This window comes from Pogona vitticeps, chromosome 4, assembly GCF_051106095.1.
Source record: "Pogona vitticeps strain Pit_001003342236 chromosome 4, PviZW2.1, whole genome shotgun sequence".
Classification (NCBI taxonomy): Eukaryota; Metazoa; Chordata; class Lepidosauria; order Squamata; family Agamidae; genus Pogona; species Pogona vitticeps.
The window spans coordinates 161544554-161563796 of NC_135786.1; the positions used below are offsets into that span (position 1 = coordinate 161544554).

The 19243-nt window shown below is 42.4% G+C and overlaps 2 long non-coding RNA genes across 2 annotated transcripts in view; both read left to right on the forward strand.

Moving 5' to 3' along the window:
- LOC144589216 (uncharacterized) overlaps positions 1-19243 on the forward strand; it is a 641777-nt gene that overhangs the window by 502679 nt on the left and 119855 nt on the right. The window lies entirely within an intron of this gene.
- On the forward strand, positions 2737-18064 carry LOC144589219 (uncharacterized). Its single transcript, XR_013545202.1, has 2 exons — positions 2737-9274; positions 10560-18064. It is a non-coding gene; the product is annotated as an uncharacterized LOC144589219 (long non-coding RNA).

Consider the following 19243-nt stretch of genomic DNA (forward strand, 5'->3'; position numbering starts at 1 on the left):
TAATAAAAGCTTTAACAATAGTATCGTATTTTGCAGTATTCAAAATGCTTCTCCTAAACCAGTGGTTCTTAACCTTGGGCTATTCAGGTGTTTTTGGACTGCAACTCCCAGAAGCCTTCACCACCAGCAGTGCTGACTGGGGTTTCTGGGAGTTGCAGTTCAAAAACACCTGAGTAACCCAAGGTTTCATGCGTTCTCATGAGGCAGCACGGGTGCAATCCTATGGCGTTCATGCGGAAGGCTGGACTGGAAGAAACCCAAGCCGGAATTAAGATTGCCGGAAGAAATATCAACAACCTCCGATATGCAGATGATACCACTCTGATGGCAGAAAGTGAGGAGGAATTAAAGAACCTTGTAATGAGAGTGAAAGAGGAGAGTGCAAAAAACGGTCTGAAACTCAACATCAAAAAAACTAAGATCATGGCCACTGGTCCCATCACCTCCTGGGAAATAGAAGGGGAAGATATGGAGGCAGTGTCAACTTTTATCTTCCTGGGCTCCATGATTACTTCAGATGGAGACAGCAGCCCTGAAATTAAAAGGCGCCTTCTTCTTGGGAGGAAAGCGATGACAAATCTTGACAGCATCTTGAAAAGCAGAGACATCACCTTGCCAACAAAAGTCCGAATAGTCAAAGCTATGGTTTTTCCTGTCGTGATGTATGGAAGTGAGAGCTGGACCATAAAGAAAGCAGACCGCCGAAGAATTGATGCCTTTGAATTGTGGTGTTGGAGGAGGCTCTTGAGAATCCCCTGGACTGCAAGGAGAACAAACCTATCAGTTCTAAAGGAAATCAACCCTGAGTGCTCACTGGAAGGACAGATCCTGAAGCTGAGGCTCCAGTACTTTGGCCATCTCATGAGAAGAAAAGAGTCCTTGGAAAAAACCTTGATGTTAGGAAGGTGTGATGGCAAGAGGAGAAGGGGACGACCAAGGATGAGATGGCTGGACAGTGTCTGCGAAGCAACCAACATGAACCTGACACAACTCCGGGAGGCAGTAGAAGACAGGAGGGCCTGGCGTGCTCTGGTCCATGGGGTCACAAAGAGTCGGACACGACTAAACGACTAAACACACACAACCCAAGGTTAAGAACCACTGTGACCTAAACCACGTTACCGCTCCACACAACAACTCTGTAAAGTTAGGCCGCACTGTTTATCAGAGATGGATAAAGTGTCGTACTGAAATGCAGTGCACAGCTGTACACCATTTCCTGTCCCTCTTCTCTGTTTTCAACAGGTTTCCAAGTTTGTGCGCTTGTTTTTCGGGGGGGGGGGGGAAGAAAAGCGACAGCGGAATCTTTTAATGGTGAGGTTCATGAGATATTTTCACCAAAATCAATGGCTCTTGTAGTTTACGGTCCTAGAAGGCGGCCAAGGCCCCGCCGCGGAGAGGTCCCGTCGCCCTGGTCTTGTTTGGAGATGCTAGCGCGCACCAGACCAATTTAGCGCTCTCTTCCCCATTGCAGCCGAATCCTAGACACCGGTGGTGACTTCCGAAGCGAGTCCTTTTGAACGACGTGCTTCCACGGAGCCCATGACGGGCACGCAGGTGGTCCTTGGCACATGCAGTTAAAAAGACTAACAAGAGGGCAAACTAAAGACCTTTGTCTGAGTCCCTAGAAAATAGCTGCCAATCAAAATAGACAACACTAAACGAGAGGGACAAAGAGGTTAACCTGGCGTGGCGCTGCCTTGTATACTGGCCTTAATAAACGGGTGCAGGCTTGCAGGCTTGAAAGCCCTCTCTCTTTCTTTTTCTCTCTCTCTTCCCTGACCCTCCTTTGTGTTCCGAGACAGAGGAGGCCATTAGGAAGCTGCCGGTTGTATTTGCTTCCCCTCCTCGCTTTATGTTCACAACAACCCTGTAAGATAGGTCGGGGAAAAGTGAGGGTGATTGGCATGGGGTCACGAGCTTATTGTTCCAGGCTCCTTAGGATTCTTGGGCCCGGCGGTCCAACCGCTCCAGAAGTTTAATCACTTGGTTAAAGTCAGAAAATTTAAGGGAGCTTCCAATTCCCACCACAAGGGGTCAGTGTAAATGAGACACTTTTGCCGCAAAGCAGCCACTGTTAGGATGCAATTCTAGGCACGCTGAGCAAGACCCATAGAACACAATGGGATTTACTTCTGACGAAACACGCACTGCAAGTCCCATTCTTTTCAATGGTGCTTAACTGACAATAGTTTTTTTTTTTTGCCTGCTGCCGTCTGCAGTGCACGTGGTACTTGAATAAATGCTATACGTTCTCATGAGGCAGCACGGGTGCAATCCTATGGCGTTAAAAATAGGTGGGAAGTTTGCGCACGTGTAACACCGAGTGCGTTACATCCCCTTACATGAAGAAAACGCGGTGGGATTTGGTTTCGAAATAACAAGCTCCAGTGAAATCATAAAGGGAGGGAAATACGGAACTCCCTTCTATAGCAATCAGCTTGATCGTCGCCAACTGGATCGAGGAGGAGGTATTTACGCGCCTTGTTGTCATCCACGACTCTAAACGCACCTTCTTCGTAAATGCATTTTCTGCATTTCAAAACTGCCAAATACGCTTGCTTAGGATTTCAAACCAGAATCAGATCTGAATGTGTTTGAGACAGCTTTTATTCTATGTGCATTGCACATCAAATCCACGATGCAGCGATACTAGAATCTTTCAATTTGGAATTGAATCTGTCCTGTCCATGTCCATAGCTGTAGCCCAATAATACCATCATTTAAATAGGATTACCTCAGAGTAGGCGATTTAGATATTGTAGTATAGCTGCCTTTAGGCCTTCAGACAATATATGATTCCGAAATAAATTATCCTGACCTCACTTCGGAATGATTTCCAAGCCAGAATCGTAGCAGTGGAGTCCGGATCTACCATGTTTACTCCCAGTTTATAAATCTGGTTTACACCCAGGAAAGCAGATAAACACACACTTCACAAAGGCATACGGCCCAGTCTCACGACCCTATGAGATACTGGATAAGAATATTAATTACATACACTGCAATCCTTTGCTTGGGAACCAGTTTTTCTGGAGGGGAAGACACCAAGCACAATTCGAGGAATTATTTCTCGTGAAAATCTCCAACAAGTGTTGAGAATAGCACCAAAACCATTAGTGCTAGATCCTCTTTCCTTGGCAGAAGTTTTTTTTTAAGCAGTAGAGTAAAATGAATCAATATTTCCATTAAAAGTTGCTCTCCCATTGAGGAACCAGAGCGGTGCCTTTAAATCTGATCAAGAACCGGCAAACACGAACCGGATGTTATGTAACTTACAGCAAGACCCTATCCTTGCAGCTGGTCTTGGAACAAAGCTAGGAAAAGTTACTTTTTGGACTCCCAGGAGCTTTCTAGTCCCAGAGGAGCACCGGCTGGAGGACTGGGGAAACCGTAGTTCAAAAAGTAACTTTTCCAAGCCCCTGTCTTGAAGCATACTATTTCAGACTGCAGGTGAAAGATGGAGGAACAACTGTCATTCATAGGATAGATTTAAACGTGCACAGAAAGTAAGGGAGGTCTCTGCCCATAAACGGAGCGAGGCGGCTCCCTCGGGCCGCTGGATTCGGAGGCTGCGGAAAGACAACTGCAGCTGAACGTGTCCGTTCACCTCGCTTTACTCGGAGTGAAAGACGCTTAGGGATTTTTCTGCCTCAGGTACCAAAATAACTTCGGTACTTTTGGGTGCTATAGAACTTGACTCGAAGCGGAGGCTGCTCTGCCTCAGGCAGAAAAAAAAATTCTTAGGCAGCCGCTGCAGAAATCCGCCCATCCAGCAAGAAAATTTTAGCCTCTTTCCCCGCAACCACTGAGGTTTTGGTCATGATTTTGTTTTTGACACAGAGGAGTCCTAAACCGCTTGATCCTGATTCGCCTCGTTCTCCATGAATGGGTTTCTGGTTCCTGTATCAGCCAAGGAATGTTAACAAACATTCACACACACATATATGCACACACAGGCTTGTGTTTGTTTTTCACACTTCTTAACGTCCACAAGGTCAAGTCCTCCTGATGCAAGGCCATGTTGTGGGAGTTTCTTGACTAGTGGTGAGGGAACAGGCCAGCAGAACTGTCCTCAGGTCAGGAGACAAGTTGCTCCATGCCCCAGGACCAGCTGTGAGCACCGACCAGCTGCAATCATCTGTGGAAGGGTAAAGGGAGGAAACAGAAAAATCTACCATCAGTGAGAAAGATGCAAGAAAGAACAACAAAAACCGGAAGTGACCCCATTTACTACAGTTTTCTTCATTTGGGGCCTTCCACATGATTTGGACTAAATCATAGGAAAGAGGAAAGGAAGTCCCCCCCTCCAGTTACCTGCTCATATTTGAGTGTGTTGTTTATATGGTTTTCTAAGTATGTGATGAGAGGGGTGAGCAAAGAGCATGAAATGTTGATGAGAATGATTCTGACTGGCTGGGAGAGAAACTAGATAAGGAGGAGAAGTGTGTGTTTTAGACGGATAAGTCTTGGGTCTAATGTTGAGCAGTCCGGTGTAGAGGGAACCGTAGGGCTGAAGTAATCATGAATTAGGAAAAGGCCCCTTGTGTTCATGAATGATGGTAGCTTGTTTCATCAGGACACTCTCATTGTTGGCCGCCAGGGTAACAAGACCCTGAAAGCATTATTTGCTGCCTTTGCAGAAAATCTAGCGAATAAATAGGGATCAGTGTTAATTTTTTTTATTTGTGTAAGTAGGTCTGATGGCCATTTTCTTTTCATTTGTGTTTGTGTTTGTGTGTGCTGTGTGTATCTCATTGCTAATTGGTTAAGTGTTCAAGCATTTAAAAAGTTACATTTTGCCAACCTTGTTTAGAAAATCATGTCATTTAGTTATGTGGTGGTTAATAGGAGAAACTCACTCTGTTTTAGGATTGACTGGTGCTTGTTTCCAGTGAAGCTTCTAGTGCTGACGAGGGTTCCGGGCCTTTGGCCTCATTTAAGCCACCTGCTTCATGTCATGAAGTGTTGTTGCTGAAATACCTTTCCTCTTTGCCTTTGTCTTTTCCCTTTGATCAGGACCTGCTTTTCTGGGTGGGGTGTTTTGAATTCCTTTACCCTGAGAGTTTTTTGCCTATGCCCTCTGCTAGTACACCTCCAGAGCCTTAAGACATTGCACTGTTAAGGCTCCCTCTGCTTTTGGCTTTGGAAGTTCAAGGGCCTGGCTTTGGAACAAGTCCTATGAGAATTTTTTGAGGGAAAGGATTAATGAGGCCCCCTCAGTTTTCCAGCCCTATTCAGATGCTCAGTGGAAAGACAAGAGTTTCTCTCTTCTGCAGCTAAACCAAAAGGAAGCATGATATATAAAAGATTGACCTGCTCACCTTGTGACCCCCTAAGAGGAATGCAGCCAGACAACCAAAGTGATCTTTCTATTCTACACTTCCAAACAGTAACCAGGATCAGGGCTCTTAAGGATCCTTTTAGGGTACAACTGGAGCGCCTACTGACTGATGGACTTGATGGCCTTTGGGGTTTCTTCTAGCTGTTCAATTCTATTTATGATACTAAGGATTCTGGGTCTTATAGTCCAAAATGTTATTTTTCCAAGCACTGGAGTTTTCATGTTGATGTGTGTGGGGGGGGGGAGAACCCTCCACTCAGATCAATACTTAGCTGTAAAGGTGTGTAAGGAACTCAAACTTCTTGGTTTTTGTTAGAATCTCAACCCCACCCCAAGATATCAACACTCCTGTAAGCAAGCCCTCAGACACACACAAATCAACCTTCCCTAGTCCAGTATGGTGCTTTGAATTTATACTATCCACTATACCCCATTTATGCTACTGCAAATATCCATTTAGTCCCTAGGATTTTCCCATGGAGGCTCAAGAGAATAATTCTTAGTCCCAGTGATTCCCCCTTCTTGTGTACCACCCCTGCTTTGTTCTGTAACTCTATACTTCCCAATGTGAACAGAGGGCTGAGATCCACAGTAAGCAGGGATGTTTAGTTCAGACTTCAATATGATGTATTCGCGAAGGCTTTCATGGCCGGGATCTAATGGTTGTTGTGGGTTTTTCGGCTCTTTGGCTGTGTTCTGAAGGTTGTTCTTCCTAACATTTCTACAGTCTCTGTGGCCGGCATCTTCAGAGTACAGAGTGCTATCCTCTGAAGATGCCGGCCACAGAGACTGGCGAAACGTCAGGAAGAACAACCTTCAGAACACGGCCAAAGAGCCCGAAAAACCCAGAACAACCATTCAATATGATGCTTTGTGAAATGGCCTGGTTTGGCTCAGGCAGTTCATAGTCAGTCTGTTTTGATCTGAGCCCAAAGCTGAGACTTAGAAATTTAAGGATTTGTGCCACCCATTGACTATCACTGGATATATAAGCTGCAACACAGCTACAATATTTTAAAAAAAAATCAAGGGATTGGTTATAATTCACAGGTATAGTACATTCTAAAGAGGGGATTATGGCTGCTAATATGTAGACAAAGGGGAGTGCATTTAAAGTTTACATCTAAAAGGTCAAAATTTGAAATGCCAATAATTTTTAAATCACTTGATAGAACTGGGAGAAATTTGCACAAAGTTGCTGTGTCGTTTACCCCATGGCCCCTGCTTGTTTCACTAAACACACAGCTCACGAAGATATCCCAACACACCCTTTAACACACTGCCACCAATTGATCTCTTTATCAACCTATATTTCCTATGAAAGACTGAGGTCCATTCAGTACCAAACTTCTAAACAGAAACAGGTTTGATTGTTGTGGGTTTTCCGGCTCTTTGGCCGTGTTTATTGAAACAGGTTTATTGGTTACACGTTGTTTTAGGACTAGTTCTTAAGCACATTCTTAAAGTTACACAAAACTTCAATATTTTACTTTAACCTCTCCTGTCTTAATACAGGTCACACTCTGACTAAACACTCCTTAAACACTCTTTCTGCCTCAAACTCCAAACTCTTTTTCCAGTCATACTCTGACTGAACTGCCTAGACTCTGATTCACCCCTCCCTCCTGGTTTCTCTGGCTCTGCCTCCCAACAATTCCCATTGGAACGTGACAATAATCTTCTACCTGAGCCAAAGGAGGGTGATTGTTACAGTTGCATATTTGGAAAGAATCAGGACAGTGACATTTCAGATGAGTAGACATGAGATATATACATTTTGAGGGTATTTAAAAGGCATGCTTTTCCCTTGGGGCTAATAAATGTTCTGAAAATAACAGTCAGATAGAGGTGGCCCAGTTATAAATCACAATGTTTCAGAAAGATGAAGGCAGGACTACACAGGAGCAAAGTCTAAAGTATGTGGGGGGTAAGGAGGACTCACTTCCCCTTATTTTCCCTTATTCCTCTGTACAATTTGTAATAAAATGATACATGTTACAGAGGTTTCTCCAAGCCAAAAAAAGAGGTAAAATTTCTGAAGAGAAAATGCAAAGGTTAGAGAATTATGATACTTAAAATTGAGTATAAAGCTGTTAAAATAATGAAAGATTGCCATTTCATGGTGCCATCCGAAATGTGATCTGCCTCATTGGCACATGACTATGTTCAGAATTTTCATGCTGTCTCTTCAGTTCACAGAGGGCTGTCAGTCTGGAAAAATTCATAACACATGTTACTACCTAGCTGATTTCTCTGTATCCATCCATCAAAGGGGAAGGGGTACAGAATCATCAAAATCACAGTGCCATGAATAGAGGGCACTTGGAAAAACATGCTCCAGGATTAGAAAGTGGCCATCTTTGCCATTCAACCCTATTCCTTCCTTCCCACTCTTTCTCCCACTGGAAATTGTCACAGAAATAAATTCTATAAAATGTATTGTTTTTCTTTGCCAGGGATTTTTGATTTTAGGAATCTTGTCCAAAGTCCAGGTTTCCTTTTATAAACTTTGGTGGTGGGAATTGCCAGAATTAGTCCAAAGCAGTGGAGTTTGACTCAATGCACATCCATTATAATAATTTGGAAAACTCTAATGGAGCTTCTCTTTCTACTGCAGGAGTCAAGTCACTGAACCAATGTTCAGAGCCAAACCTGTCAGTCTTTCAGCCCATGCTCCAAATATGGTATCTGCTTGTTTTAATGTTGCTGACCAGTAGCATAAACAATCCCCAGGTCTACAAACTAGGAGAGAAAGACTTCAGATTAGTAAGATCAGCTTTAGGTTCATTTGGTTTTTACTCAAACTCTGCTGTTCACAGACTGGAACCACATTTACAACAGTGGCCAACATTCTTTTTCAGCCGTCTAAGACTGGAAAGAGAGAACTTCTTTGTTGTGGCTGTTTACTGCTACACAACTGGGAATCTACTGCAAAATCACCTAGAGATCTACCAGTATGCCTGCCCAGAATGGCAAATGGGATCCAATTGCTCTTTCTTGGGCCAACATTCATCACTCTTTATAGGGATCTCCACTTTTCATGTGCACATTTAGAGGCAGGAGAGGATGAAGCAAGCATGCAAAACACACCACCACCATCTCTGTTTATAACCTGCCTTTATTTCAATCAGCTCAAGGAGGTCTTTCCTACTCCCTACCTATCCTCTCAATAACCCTGTGAAGTAGGTCAGGTGCAAAGATGCCAACAAGCCCAACAAGATGACTCAATGAGTTTCATGGGTCATTCAAGACTAGGACTTGGATCTCTGGAAGTTCTACTCCAACAGTCTAATTTTTGCACTGGTGTTTGTCTTGTGCCCGAAGCCACGCATGAGTCACTGGTGAGAAGCTATGGTAGAAGTTTGCAAAAGGAGGTGAGCTGGCAACCAGTTTATTACTCAGAGGAGGAGCAGAGGGTGACACGCTGCCTAAACAGGTCAGAACAACCTCACTGAAACCTACTGTTCAGCAGTTTCCAAAGGCAGCAAGTGTAATACTACAGAAGCAGAAGGTCACTGAAGCTGATTACCCTGAGATAGCGTGGGTCGGTGGAAACATACAGACCTGTGATCTTAAAGGAGCCTGCCCTAGATTCATTCTGGTTAATTTGTACACCAAAAACATAGTTTGGCTTTTCTGGAATGTGCAAGAGGGAGGGCAAGATTCCACTTTTTTCCTTCTGTTCTGAGTAATCCTCTTTCACCAATGGAACTACTCTGAAAGAAATAGATGGCAGATGGTTGCCCTGAAGTCTGTGTTTCTGTTTAGCATCTATTTTCAGAATAGAAAAAGATGTTAACAAAATTGTTTGAATAACTTGCTAAAGTTAAATGTGTTGTTTTAATACAATTTGCCCTTTCTCTTCTATTCCAGAGCCTGGAAAAGTTACTTTTTAAAAAACTGTGCTTCCCAGAATCTTGTGCTTCTATGGTCAGTATGCCAAAAAGTAAAATTTTCTAAGATGTGTTCTTCTAAGGAATATAACTGTTCTGTTGTCCACTATCTGGCACATAGACTTGTCCTGGATATCATTTATTGTGGAAGAACTGTGAAATCATCTGCCACAAATCTCCACAATATTCATGATTAGCAAATTTAACAATTATGGAGAAATATGCTTATCATTCACTATTTTACATTTTAATTCTTTCAAGCCTGGATCACACATGAGTGTTAATTGTCCAATGGCACACTCACCTTTCGATTACCTCATTTCAAATTTAGTGGATTTACAGATTAAGCTGGCTGGCAGCAGGTCTGTCACCAAATTAAAGAATTCTTACTTTAACATATTTTGATCAACATATTTCCAAATCAACTTTTCATAGGAGAAAAAACAATCATTCTGAGATAGAAGGCATTCTGTTGTTCTTGATGATACTTTAGAGTAAGACTTGTCAACTGTACCACTCCAGATATTTTGAACTACAGACTCCATAATTCTTCACCACCAGCCTAAGACTGATGGGAAATGGAGTCCAACAACATCCAGAGGGTGACACTTTGCCCAGCCTTGTTCTTCATTAAGCATGCTTTTTAGGAATGAAGAAATTCTAGGTGTACACACAGCTGCATATATTGACTATGTTCATTATGCAATTATAATAACATACAATGTTGATTATCATATGTGAATGACTCATCGCAGCCAAACACATAGGCACAGCTTCAAATTACTGACTTTCCCATCTCTCACTGGACTCAGTTGACACATTCACATGTGAGTCATTGAGTCCTGCTTCATACAACAACAAAACATGAAAGTGCAGTATCAATCAACCAAATATCAACAAAAGCAATATAAAGCTGTACACAAACAGTTTATAGACAATGCTGACTGAGGAGATGCCAGCTGATAAACATACATTCACAGAGGATCCTTCAGTCTATACAAACCCTCCCTAACCTGGAATCCTCCAGTTGTGTTGGACTACACCTATTACAATCCTACCACCATTACAGCAAGCAGAGAAATAATACGTATACCTTCTGGAAGGTACCAGGTTCGGGAAGGTTTGTCTGCATGGTGTTCAGTATATTTCAATATATTTGAATGTTTTCAGTCTTCTTCTGATGAAGACCCACGCAGGCTTGAAAGCTAGGTTATGTCTGTGATTTTTTTTAGTGCTCAAACAAAAGTATCACCCACCATTGCTTTCAGATTGTGTACAAGGACCACATGAATTTTTTTCTTGATTGCTTGTTTGTTTTCCAGCCATTGAGTGCTATTAGTGGAGAATTAAAGAAGAGAGAGATAACATCCTGGCCTACCAGTCCCGCTGGCTGGACAGCAGAGGGGGGGGTGAGCAAAACAGAGCATAAGTATCCTTTTGACCAGGTGGATTCTAGGAGTTGTATTTTTTAAGTGCTTTTCAAGTCTCTAAGGGAGAAGAGGATGTGCATAATAGCTTTTGAGCTGAAACAACTGTCACAGAACAAGCAGCAAAACTAGTTTGTCCAAGTAGTGAAGGTCTATATATACAGACAACTATCATTGTCTCATATTTTACCTGTGTTTTGCCTTGTGTTTTACCAATCACTTTACAGATGGACTAACTGGAAGCAAAGCAAAAGCAAAGCGTGCTGCTTATATACTGCCCCATAGTGCTACAAGCACTCTCTGGGCGGTTTACAAGTTAATTATACAGGCTACACATTGGCCCCCCCCCCCCAGCGAGCGGGGTACTCATTTTACCGACCTCGGAAGGATAGAAGGCTGAGTCAACCTTGAGCCGGCTACCTGGGATTTGAACCCCAGGTCATGAGCACAGTTTTGGCTGCAGTACAGCAGTTTAACCACTGCACCATGAGGCTCTTTTTAACTGGAGGCTCCCTTAAGACAGGCATGGGGCATCTGCCACTCTCCAGATGTTTGATAAATTGCAATTCCTTTCATATCTCACAATTGGTCATGCTGGCTAGAGCTGATGAGAGCAGAAGTTCAATAACAACTGGAGGACCATATCTCAGCTGTCCCTGGTTTACAGAAATGGGAGGTCCTCTGGACCAACTGACCACCACTGATTCTCATAGAGATTGAAAGCATTGCTCAAAGCATTTTAAAACTCAAGAGCCCAGCTGGATTGGATCCTAGGTGCCCCAAGTCTTCCATCTGCTTGACAAAAGTGGCTTACTAGATGTCAGTCACAAAAAGGTGCAGAGATGGGGAAAGTAACTTTCTTTGGACTGGTATTTTCACAGTCTCCCAGCCAGCAGCCATACTGGCTGTAGGATGCTGGGAGCCACAAGGGAAAAAAAGAAACTTTTCCTATCTCTTCTAGAAAAGCGAACATTTCCCCCTCCTCACGCATAACAAGGGCACAGATCATCTTGCAGTAGCAAACAAGACAGCTTGATTTGTACAGTTAACGTTACCATTGTTATAGGTGTATCAACAAATGCTTTAAACTGAGAGAACTTCTCTCATTTATGGGAACAAATGGGACTTTGTTCTGTGCTGGGAATCTGCAAACTCCAAGAATTCTGAGGATGTTTTTCTCCCTATCCTACCACCAAAGTTTGAAATAACATCTCCAGGGAAATTTCTGCTTTGTGTTTTTAACATCTTGACCTACCATTTCAGTTTGGAAAGACTGTATTTTGGATTACATTTTTCCAGCAACTCCCAAGATTCTCTCCCAGTGGATTTGCTCTCTGCACCATTCTGGAAGTTGTTGCCCCAAAAAAGTAACTTTTCCAAGCTCTGCCTATTGTACTAATATATAAATGAGATCTATTTGGTGCAAGCCTTTCATTTATTTATATTGTGTCACCTTTTGACCTTAAAGAGACTCAGAATGTAATATACAATGTTGACACATAAAAACAATATCATTCAAAGAGATTAAGAACAGGAAACTACCATCTTAAATAAGCAAAGCACAAAGGAGAAGCAATTGCATGTTATAATTGTGCAAAGGCCAAGTGCAACTGAAGCCTTGTAATAGTCCTCCTGAAATTAAGTGTACAGAAATCTGCTCCAGCTTCTCAAGGGAGTGGATCCCATAATCAGACTCCAGCCTTATGCCATGTCCCCACCCCATCAAATTTAGCCTCCCTTTGTGGTGGGATATATGCCAGGCCCACTGAATAAGGTGATACATACAGGCACATTCTATGGAAGGAGGTGATACTTCAAATATCCTGACCCCAAGAAATGCTTTATACAGTGGCGCCTCGCTAGACAGTTACCCCGCATGACAGTTTTTTCGCTAGACATTGACTTTTTGCAATCGCTATAGCGATTCGCAAAACAGTGATTCCTATGGGGGAATTTCGCTGGACAATGTTTGGTCCCTGCTTCGCAAACCGATTTTCACTAGACAACAATTTTGACAGCTCCCTCCACACTCACAAAATGGGTGTTTTTGGGATCTAAGCTTCGCAAGACAGCTATTTAAACAGCAGACCGGCGGTTCGCAAAGCAGCTTTCCTATGTCTGATCTTCACTAGACAATAACAATTCTTCCCCATTGGAACGCATTAAACAGGTTTCAATGCATTCCAATGGGGAAATGCTTTTTGCTGGATAATGATTTTGGTAAGCAGCAATTTCAGTGGAACGGATTATCATCATCTAGTGAGGCACCACTGTACTGTAGTTCGTTTGTTTTAAATGTGAATTGTACCTAACAACAAACTGGAATCCAGTGAAATAGGACTGGTGGAATATGGTCAACAAAGCACACTCCAGGAAACAACCAAGGCTGGCCCCTGTAGTTTGCATTAGTTAACATTTCGAAAAAGTCTTCCTGAGTAGTTCCCACATAGTGCACATTGCAGTAATCTAAACAGAAAGCGATTAATGCATATATTGCTATGGTCAAATTCCTCCTCTCCAGAAAGTGATGCAAGAAGTACATGTGGAGAGGGTGGGTGAAGCAGATCCCTGATCTTGCAGAACTAGTCCAGGGAGTGACCAGTTACAGTGCTGTAGGCCAGATGAGAACACCAGGAGTGACCCACCTGGGCAGACCTAAGGGATTATGCAAGGACTCTCATATAATAAGGACCTGTGTGGTATAAAGAGATCAGTGGAGTTTCAAAGGCCTTTCCCAAGGCAAAACATTTACAAAAGTCATTACTACATCCCAGACCCTGATCTCATGCTCCCCAAAGTCCTGAATGACTCACTGGGTAAAAAAATTAAGCACACATGTAAATCTTAGCAGGAATGAGTCTTATTGTCTGACTCTACAATGAAGGTTTTGTCTCCAGGACTGACGGAACCATTAATGAAGAGCACTCCGAAGAGTAAGCGGCCAAAGGAAAATGCCTAAAGGCTTCTCTGCTTTATGGTGGCGCTGGTGCAGGGGAGTTTCCCCCACTGCCCTCCCCCACAATAGAATGGCATTTTTGGATCCAACTGTTAGATAATCCTCACTTTGTAGATTCTGAAACCTACAGTCAGCTGTCTACAAAGTACTGAATGGGACTGTTAGAAATGTGTGTTTTTGTGCTTTATGTGTATATGTGTGTGTGTGTTGACTATTGGTTGCAAATGGTATCTATATTCTGAACCACTAATGTGTTTTGAAGGTTTTGGTGGCCCGCATCCAACACAGAGTTAAGAACACTTAAGCTCTTGAAATCAAAAGGCTTAAGTACTCTTAATGCTGAACTGAACTGAGGCCAACATTTCTGCACAGAATCAGTGTGATCCCTGAAAATTTCATGCTGCCCCCTTGTTTGTTTTGATATCGACATAATAAAACCTTTCTTCTTCTAAACAGAAGTCACAGAAGTCAAAAAATTATTTTAATATTTAAAAAGTATAATGTCTATTCTATATTTATAATATCTGATGTCTCTTGTCTGGATGAAAATCTCTTCCCAGTGGGGTGCCTCCAGATGTTTTCATCCAAAAGTCCTATCATTCCTAACCATTAGGTATGCTGGCTGCTGGGAGATGAGGACTCAAATGAGAAGGCTGGGGAATATGGGCTTAGGCTGTGAAGAGGGAAGAGAAGAAATGTGATCCTTTAAGAAAGCCTCATAGAGACTGATTTCCCCAAGAGCAGCCATGTTAGTCTGTTGGAACAAAAACAAGAAAGAGTCTTGAGGCACATCAAAGGATAACAGGTTTTATTTGGCATTATAATGTGAACCACAGCCCACTAAATTCTGTGGGGAGATTAGGTCATAGAATCAGTGACACAGTGATAAACTCTGATGTACACCTAGAAGAAGAGCTAAAATTACAGATAAGGGGATAGGAAAGATTCCTGCTGGTCAGAAAGTCCTGTGATACTCACTGTGAAATCTGGCTCCACTACAACACTATGCTTAATGTTGTAGCAAGTTGTGCATATTCTCTTTTGGACAGATCAATTGATCCCTAGAGGCTAATGTATGTGTATTGACAGAGGACACAAGCCACAAGCCACTGGGAAGCTTTTCTGCATGCACCCTATGGAAAGAAATGGGATATGTTCAAGAGCACAGCAGTGTCCGTGTACTTGCACAGTGTACCAGCTGTGTAAATGGGACTTCTTTAGGAGAACTTTGTGGTACATTGTGGTGATGGTGAGGAAACATTGTCCCAGGATCATTCCTGTTGAGAAGCTCAGCAGGAACATGTCCGCCATCTTTTGAATATTGTTACCTACCATTCCTAAACTATTTACATTACAGACAAAAATTGGCTTCTTACAATGTGTGCTGTATTATCTGGGAGCAGGTTAAAATAACTTATTCACCCATCTAAATCTGAGGTAAGCAATCTAACAGAGTAAAAGCCAGACTTAGGGCTTGTCTAGACAGGTATATAAATTTATATTATTGGATCACTGTTGGTAAAGTTTGATTTGACCCAAATTATTTTGTCCACTAGTGTTTCTACTTAGATTGACTTATCCTGCCCCTTTAGTTGCTGTCCTGCTCCTTTCTGGTACAGGGCTAGGGGCTTCCGGTTTTGGGGCATGATTCAGTGAGCAACTAAATATCCCATTGTGCAGATGACTAGCCCACTCCCAAATGGAGCCATGGGCAATGTTATCAGAGGTGACAACCCTGTGATGTAATAGGTGGCGTGACATTAAAAGGAAGGACAAACCCCCTCTTCTATATTTTTCATGTTCTTTTTCAAAATAGTTCCCTAACTGCAGCGGTGTAATTATAATACCGTGCTAGTTTGATGCATTGCTCTTTCAATATGCCACTTACTTTGTTTAACCAGAAAAGAAAAGAAAATGCAAGTCATTGTAGCCCACTGAATGATAGCTGCGAGAAAAGATGGCGAAGAGGGATATTTTAACTCCATGTGCTCTGATCTCACAAGGTAGCACAGCCTCAGCAGAACAGAGGCTGAAGAGGAAGGCAGGAAAGGGGGGGGGGTTACCTCCCTTCCATCATCTCAGCCATCACCCCAATATTTTCTGCTCACACCAATACCACTGCCATGAGTTTGCCCCATCGTCACTGTTGCCTTCTTAGTTGTGAGTAAAACAGGTAACTCTTATTCATCAATACACTTACACACAAGTAAATTGCTGATTCAAAGACTTCTGCGGACCTTTCTCACAGGAGAATAAACATCTCTAGTGTGAATGGAAAGATCACTCAAGGGAGAGAGACAACTGAATGCACTGAAGGGAAGAACCTTTTAAGTGTGAACCAGACTGCTTCCAATTGCCTCATCTGGACAGGCCCTCAGTCGTGCTTAGAGTACCTTAGTTTAAATCAGGGGTCTCCAAACTTTTCACACAGAGGGCCACATAATATATTTGCAATATTTTTGCAAGCCAAAGGAACGTGCGCATATGCACATACGCATGTATACACGCACTTCGCCTCACCCCCACACACAGTCTCTCACCCACCTGCACTCCCACCTGCACACACGTCCACCCACCTACACTCATGCCAGTGCACTCACCTGCCTGCACACCCGCATGCATGGACGGGCCAGATAAAAAGGCCAGGTGAGCTGGATGTGGCCTTGGGGCTATACTTTGAAGACTCCTCTCAGAAAGAGAATGGGCTTAATGCGGAAGAGGCAAGCCGAGGACATCCAGTGGACCTCAGAGTGCCAGGTAGCTCTCGATTGTCCAAAGAGAGTGTGGACTTCATGACCTGTCCTTGTTGTGCTGGACTTCAACTGGGAGTTCATCGTGTACACTGATGTGCCGAGTCTCAGTCTGGGAGCCGTGCTATGTCAAGCAGATGACAGCAAGAATCTACACCCAGTGACTCTGATCAGTGCCAATCCTTTCCCTTTGGTGTGGCTATGGACTATGAATTCCAATAACAGTAAACTTGCAAGATGGACACTGAACCTGCAAGACTTTGACTTTCTGATCCACAGTATAAGAGGGACTCAGAGTGTGGATGCTGATGCCTTGTCTTGAAAGCCAAATGACTAATGGGTGGATAAAAAAGATTGCAATATTGTATTAAATGTTCTGTTTGTGTAATAGTTATGAAATATGATTGAAGAGCAAAGTTTGTTTGGATGTTGATAAACTGAGAGGTGTATAATGATGATAAAAATAAGGGTGAGTAACATTATTAATGCAGAGGTAATGTAATTTGTATTAGTGTGAGTAGTGCAAATGTTAATAATTATATTGATTATTTTAAATGTTTAAAGTGGTAAGTTTGGTCTAGAAAGCATAGTAATAGAGAAAAAATTGTAGTATAAGGTATGTATAAATATATGGTAATATAATGTGTTAGATGTTGAAATATGTTATATGATTTAGGACATAACTGGTAAGCGTATTATTATTATGATGGGAAGTGTTTTGTATGTCATTTTCCCTGTATGTTCCGTTGTTCATAAGGGTAAACTATAAGGTTTTCCCTCACGAAACAAATTTTTTCTTATGGGGGAGGAATGTGGTGACCGCCCATGTCACTCATGTCATTCATATTCATGAGCTGATTTGCATGAACCTATGAGAGGTCTGGAGAGGCAGAGTCAGCAGCTACATGAGGCTTAGCGGGAGGAGTCAGAGTCAGATAGGGCTGGTTAGTCAGAGAGGGTTAGGAAAATAGGTAGAAAGGGTGGTAATGAATCTGTAAGCAAAAAGAACTATGTACTGAGGGAACTGTTGATGAATTGCTTATGTATACTGAATATCTGAAAATGCTGTTATTACTCATTCTGCTTCACTTCAATGAATAAGTTCTGTTTCTGTTCACAAGGCAAGTGTTCTGACATACGTCATTTTATATTGTGGATTGAAGTACAGTGGTGTCTCGCTTTACGATTGCCCCGCATTATGACGAAACTGCTTAATGATGTTCTTTTGCGATCGCAATTGTGGTCGCAAAACGATGGTCTGAATGGGGGAATTTCGCTTTGCAATGATCGGTTCCCTGCTTCGGGAACAGATTCTTCACAAAACGACGTTTCTGAACAGCTGATCAGCAGTTTGAAAATGGCTGCCGGGTGATTAAAATGTCTCCCCGCTGTTTGTAGGGATGGATTCCTCGCTATACAGGCAGCAAAAATGGCCACCGTATGGAGGATGTTCACTGGACAGTGAGTTTTTACCCCATTGGAATGCATTGAACGGGTTTCAATGGGGTTTTTCGCTTTATGATTGGAAACAACTTCAGCTACAGTGGTACCTCAGTTTATGAACTCCTCAGTTAATGTAATTTTCAGTTTACGAACAAAAATCCATTGAAAATAATGCCTTGGTTTACACATTTTTTCCGCAATATGAAGCAAGTTTGCATTGCGCCTGGGAGGCTTATAGAGCTACCCCCATGCATGCATTCCTATGGGAAACCACATTTTGGTTTGCAAATTTTTCACATTATGAAACGTCTTGGAGGACATCTTAAATTTATAAACCAAGGTATGCCTGTATATGTGAAGGAAGCACGGAAGGAATGTTCTTTTCTTCAGTAGCCTTCAAGGGAAATCAAAGCCTGTGACCATCTTGAAAGGTCCAGAATGTAAAGTTCAAGGCATATAAAGGGCTTCAGAAATACGTTAGTTGTCTTAGTTATCTCTTAGGAGACTCTAAGCTCAGTGCCTGTCCTGTTGTGCCATGCTCTGAGAGACACACTCTGCACATGCTCCAAGACTATGCTCATGCTCTGCTAGTATGTAAGTACTAGGTAGTTTAAATAGCTTTCTTCTTTTCTAGTGTGTGTTTTCTGTATTGTTCCTGTTAGCTTCTTATTGATTGTTTGCCGTGGGTACTTTTGATGCCCTCTGAAGCCTTATGAAACTTCTGTCTTTTGATTTTCTCACAATCTTTAATAAAATACAAAAGCTTCTCTATTCAATTGTCTCAATTGTTGTTTAAGAGAGTTTGTGATACTTGAAACCAGTTCTTGCCTTGACCACCTACCAAGAGTTGATACATTTTGTGGGTGTGGTGGCAGTTCTACCTTGCAGGGTTGATCTCCCTGAAATCCCTACTTAATCAGGTCAGACTATCCTGGGTCCAGGCAGGTTCCCTAGCTATCACCACATTTAACTCTCCTGAGCTCACCCACTCCAGGATCAACAGAGTAGTGTGGCTGAATAATTAGAATGGGATTCCCTGAACCCAGCGGCCCATCACAGAGTGCTTAAAAAGTTTTGAGTAATAAAATGATATAAAATGGGGAATTGAAAATGAAGTGAATTTTGTTCTGGTTCCTTCTGTAGATTGTAAGCAGCATCCATACAAGATATTTGCTGTTACTCCATGATTTATGGTCATATGCATACATTATCTAGGCAATAATCAGGAATATTATCTTCAAGACAAAGTGTTTCATAGCTCCAAAATCATAGCCTTGACAAAAAGAGAAAAAGAAGAAGAGACTGGAAATTGAAAATTTAAGATCACAATGTCCTGAACAATATGAATCTCCACACAAAATAGCCTTAAAAGAGACCATCACATTCCCGCCTGTCCGTTGGTTGTTTCACCAAGCAAAGGGCACAAGCTA